Source organism: Diabrotica virgifera, chromosome 5 (assembly GCF_917563875.1).
Source record: "Diabrotica virgifera virgifera chromosome 5, PGI_DIABVI_V3a".
Lineage (NCBI taxonomy): Eukaryota > Metazoa > Arthropoda > Insecta > Coleoptera > Chrysomelidae > Diabrotica > Diabrotica virgifera.
This window is the reverse complement of record NC_065447.1, coordinates 65,181,538-65,187,537: the sequence shown is the minus strand read 5'-3', so window position 1 is coordinate 65,187,537 and position 6,000 is coordinate 65,181,538. Positions and strand designations below refer to the sequence as shown.

At 32.5% G+C, this 6,000-nt stretch overlaps 1 protein-coding gene across 3 annotated transcripts in view; it reads right to left on the bottom strand.

Moving 5' to 3' along the window:
• Positions 1 to 1,347: 1,347 nt before the first annotated feature.
• Positions 1,348 to 6,000, bottom strand: part of LOC114325164 (fasciclin-2) — a 246,675-nt gene continuing 242,022 nt past the window's right edge. For all 3 annotated transcript variants that reach the window (XM_028273136.2, XM_028273137.2, XM_028273138.2), the window contains one exon: positions 1,348 to 1,935. The gene's annotated coding sequence lies outside the window, so the exon portion shown is untranslated. The remainder of the gene's footprint in view (positions 1,936 to 6,000) is intronic.

Here is a 6,000-nt window from a genome sequence, read left to right as displayed (position 1 = left end):
GAACCTATTAACAATACATAAATCAAGAAAACCAAATCAGGTCAATGACAAATTTTAATTAGGCTGGTGATTAGAAGGTTGTTAACGATCACTTTTTTGCTGAAAAAAAATAGGAACTGACGTTCTGTTCATTATAAATCACTTAATTTTTTTAGCTAGAGTTTTTTTTTATTTCTGGAGATGTATATTTTTAAATACTTTAAATTAGTTTCAACAAGTTATCCTCGAAAAATGCATAGTTTTCCCGTCCTTTGACTTTGAAACTACAATATTTAGCATTTGACGAAGAAGAGCCAACATATAATAAAGTATAGCTCGATTACTATTATGGTCTTAAGGAAAATAAGAAAAAACGGTTTTGTTTGTTTCTTCAAAAGGTACATTTTTGGTAAGTAAAGTTGTTTTGATAAAACGAAAACTTTTTGAGTTCTTAGCAGAAAAGTGATTAAAAACATTTATTTTTGAAGTTGTACTTCTTTAGGCGCGATTGGGAGTAAAATTTTTCATAAATATACGCGGATGCGCACACAGACAGTATGTATGACGTTTATTTGATAATCTTTCAAATTATGTATCAGCGCAAATAAACCATTAAAATAATATATTAGTGTTTTTAATGTAATAGTAATAGTATAGTAAATGTATTATTTATTAAAATTTTGTCTTTGGATTTGTCTTCCTTGGGCGTAAAATAATAAAACATCTATTTTTATATTTCACTTGTCTCCGTGATGTGTAATTATGTATATCTGAAACGTTAGTAACATGCGCCTTGATGGCCTGGTTGGTAGGGCATTGGACCAGAGATCGAGAAATCACGAGATTGCGGGTTCAAATCCCGGACGATTCATACTTTTTTCTTTTTTTTTAATATTTGGCATTGTTAAGTTTTGGTTAATTTTATATAAATTATATTATAAATTATATAATAGAAGTATAACTTCTTACGTGCGTACAAAGTACACACACATTCTTTTTTCGATATAAAACTAACACTTTCGATAGCGAATAAATCGAAAACTATCAATTTTATCCAAAAAATGTATAAAACGTTTTTTGCTTATAATGAATGATTTTACCAACTCTTGCGGTTAAAATATAATAAAAATTGCCACCCCCGAGATGGTAACCACCCCCATGGTAAAAGCGCTTTTTGGCATGATATAGATTTTGATCCTTGGACTATATCCACTACTTATTCTCAAATTTTCAAGCAAATCGATCCAATCTGTAAAAATTGCGAGGTTTTGTCCTATTTTAAGCTTCATTACTTGAACTATATTTAGTCTGATTTCTCTCCCTTAATATTCGATAGAGATACTTAACTATACAATAAAAACAACACAAAATTATTCAGATAAATTTTTATTAAAATACAATATATTGTATATTTGGTAAATAAAAGCCATGGGTAAAAAAGTACAGCTAATAAGTAATGTTGCCACACAATATAAACATTACAGCTGCCTTATGTCGAAATACTGTTATGTATAATATACACAAATATAAATACAAAGTACATTTTTACAACCGTGTTACAATGAATTTATAAGTATTGCACACTCAAATATTTAAAATATAATTACCAAACGTATAAGTACAATTGTTTATATAAAATATTATAGAAAATATAAACAGTCACAATAACGAAACATATAAATAAAAAAGACACACGTTTACCTTGTGCATTGTGTATATCTAGGTTCAGTCTTATTATATGCAATACCTGTACATTTAAACTAATAAAACTAATCATCCGGCAAAAACTACTTACAACAGGCAAAAACCGCAAATTTTACCCACAAGGGTTTTGAATTTCTTTCAAATAACACTTCCGTCATTCTAAGTCTAGCGGTTTCGATCAGTATCACGCTATTTTCAGGATTAATATTACTGACTAGTGGTAACTTTTGGAAGCCATCTCATTTTATAGACCTAAAACAACGAATATGATATTTAGCGATAGAATGTATGAAGTTAATCACAGTAAATTAAAAGATTCTGCCGCGTAATTTAAAGGCATGCTTCTCTTATTCTTTTTCAAGCATTTTACATCCACCTCTGAATGTAGGTCTCTCCTAATTGCTTCTTTCTTTCTCTCTTTTGTGCCGATATAATCCACTGTTGGCCTACCACTGCTCTTATGTCGTGAACCCGGATCTTTTGAGGACGTTCCATGCTTCTTGTCCACCTGTTATATTATCTGGCTATGTGACTGGCTCAGCGCCATTTCATTTTTGTAATTTCTTTCACGATACACCAACCTGATCGTCGTTCTGCGTCTTATTTAGGTGTTTCTAATCTTGTCTTCCAATGATATTTCAAGCATGTTTCATTTCATTGTCCTTTTGCGTTGTTTCTTGTTTTTTTTTTAGCAGATTTCCTGGTAAGGGCTATGGTCTCCAACCCGTACGTACAAACTGGTAGTATACATGTGTTATACACGTTTTTCTCCAAGTTTATAGAAATGGAGCTGTTTTTCAAGATATATGCTAGCTGTATATTTGGTTTTCCTAGTTTGATGATATGACGTTCTCCAAGAAAGATCAAAAAACTACCTCTATAAAGTACAATGAGAATGCAACAATTTCTACGTAGGAGCAACTGCAAGATCGCTAATTGTCAGCATAAAAGAGCATCAAGTATACATCAAGAACAGAGAGGTCGAGAAATACCAGATATGCAAACATGCTTGGGACAACGACCACAGAGTACAATGGAAAGATGCACCAATAATCATGAAAGAAACAGACATGAAAAAAAGAAAAGTTAAAAAAGCAGCCCTCAAATAAGTATAGTGTGAAGGCCACAGTATCAATGGAGAAGGCTTCTATCAGTGGAGAAGTTTTGAACAACTTACGTTTTGCAGACGATACAGTAATAATAACGGATAACAACAATGATTTACAGAACATAATGCAACATCTTAATGAACGCTGTCATGATTACGGACTGAAGATGAATTTATAGAAAACTAAATGCATGACCATGACTAAATCAGCACAAGCAAACATCCAATAGATTATTGAAGATACTGTAATTAAGAGTGTGGATAACTACAAATACTTAGGAACATGGATAACTTCAAATGTAGACCAAACCAAAGAAATTAAGACACGTATTGAAATAGCACGTGCATCATTCATTAAACTTAAAAAGTTTCTTTGTTGTCGGGATATAAGGTTAGAACTGCGTCTAAGGATGCTTCAGTGTTACGTGTTCTCACTCTTCTTTATGGCTTGGAAGCGTGGACATTAAAACAAGTCCATCTGAATAAGTTGGCTGCCTTTGAAATAATATTAACTATCAAAAGACGAAAGCTTGAGTACTTGGGACATATGATGAGAGGGCAAAAATACTCATTATTACAACTTATTATGCAAGGCAAAATCCGAGGAAAGCGAAATGTGGGAAGACGAAGAACATCTTGGCTTAAGAACTTAAGGGAATGATTCGAATACAGTAGTGCAGAGCTATTTAGAGCGGCAGTCAACATGGTCCGCATTACCATGATGATTTCCAACCTTCGATAGAGGATGGAACTTAAAGAAGAAGAAGAAGGCCACACACTTGCCGTGGTCTAAGGGATCTGGAACAAGCATGTCAATTTTTAAAAAGACATACATAACCTAATAAAACTAGGTTTTACAATCTTCCCAGAATTTTTCGAGTAATCTTTTTTGAGAACGATTTTCGGAATGGTAATCCAAACGTCAAATATTAGTTAGTTAAAATGTAATTGTCATTACACCAGTAATTATGGTTCAGTCCCATGCAAACATAATTCTTAAATCAGAATAAATAAAACAAAACAGTGTGGTATGATATACTGGTGATGCAGCACTAATAGAATACCAGAGGATCAGTGGTAGCTAGAAATTATATTTCAACAGCTTTAGATTAAAATATCTGCTAAGAAGACTAGGAAGTATCGCAAGGGCCTACCTGCCATATACATTGTACCATAAATATTTAAACAAAGTTAAATTAGGTAAACATTAGCAAAATCCCTTTTTCACATGCAAAATCCCTGCCACAAAACTAAACGGACTAATAAAACTTATGTCAAAATAACAATCGCAAATACTTCCTTAAAATTTGCGCTTTCGTTAACCCTGTCGAGATTTTTGCCGGTACTATCTAACATAAAAAACTAAAAATACTATCACTGGAACAAATAAAAGGGGAAAAGGAAACGTTTAATAGTAATAGTGAAGAATAATTTCATAAAGATACAGTTTCATTATAAAGGGAGAAGTGTGAAAATTTTACAATTAGAGTTTTAACTTTTATAAATAATTTGCTAAAGGTGTTACAGAAAAAGTAAAAATACGATATTCGCCAAAGTAAACACCAGTATAACGCATTAAACTTGATTTATGAATAATATATTTATGTTATAAACGCTGATAGTAAATTGTAATCTCGTATACTTCTTTACGGATTTTCGAATCGAAATGTCAAATCTTTCATTCGTTATTTAATTTTTTCATCACGTCTAGCAACATTAGTTCTGAACTAGATTCTGATTATCTGCTATCGCCAAATAAGAACAGATTGTCCCATCGTCACTAATTTCTCCGCAATGCTGCTAAGGCCGAGAAATGCCGAGTCATATATATTTAAGAAGTTCGTGTAAAATCCATATTTTTCTCATGGAGTCAAATTCTCGATAAAATCAGCAGAGGGCCAAAAATGATTTAAAGAATGTCCGAAACATTATAAAGTATAAATATGTTGGATTAAACGTGCATCAATTTTTTGGATAACTGAACTAAGGCACCTGTTCTTAGTGTTTTTTTAATTTCAGTCACACAGTCATTAAAAATGTATGTAAGTGCCAAGTTGCCAAATTATTTTAAATGGAATCATATGGCAAGAAATACCTTATTTGAAAACGCGGTTCAAATTATTTTCGACCAGACATTCAGAATTATCGGTTTAAGCACAAAAAGCCTAAAATATTTATATTATTATAAACTGCTGTCTCATTCAGAACAATATAAAATGAGCAATACTTTTATGTATAACTAAACTAAGATATTTGTTCTGTGGTGCTAAGGCAAAACCCGATAAGTCAAAAAAACGTGATTTTGCAGCAGATGAGTTTAAAAGTTCGCGGTGTTGTTGTAATAGTGGACATATCGGAAACTTATTTGATCATCTACTGGTTATATGGATGAGTTTAGCCATGTTGGGTTTTGTCATCATATTCTTCATCGCTCAATGTACATATTGGCATTAAAAACGAAAAATCGATAACTTGTGACATATCGGGTTTAGCCTTAGTACCACAGTGTTAATAGATTTGTATGGGATTCAACGACATAATTGGTAACAATGGAGGACGGGCACCATTTAGTAAGAGCAATCTAAATTGGATTATAAATTTTAAATGCAAACAAACACCTGGAAAATGGGAGCGGTCTTCTATGTTTACTGATTACATCACAAAACCCCATTAAATACTAGTGCTTTAGTTCATTTGGAAAAACAGTTATTGATTTAAGTTTTATCAATCATTAAGCAAGACACCTATGAACTGCCAGCAACGCGGTTTCCGCATTTTCACATACTTTGTTTATGTGGCGACAACGCGGCTCCCGAGTTCTTCATATGATTCATTTTATGTGTCTAATATTTCGCTGGCATATGGCTATTATTTTATTATGGGTGGCAGTCAAAAGGTAAATTTAGTAATTGAAATGGATAAGTTTGGTTCTTTTTTTCTGCAACCGATAATTTTGAGACAGTGGCAAAAGGTTAGGTTAAGTTAGGGTTAAAATAAAAACCATAAATAATAAAGACCTACGAATAATTCTGAATTCGTATTAAAATCGGAAGACTAATATCAAAATAGGAAATTAAACATCTCAAGAAATAGAAATACGCAGAGGTGTACGACAGGCTTGTGTCTTGTCACTGTTGCTATTTCATGTCTAGTGAAAGCATCTGACAGGAACAATGAACTGTCAACGCGGATGGAATGGCCCCGTCCAA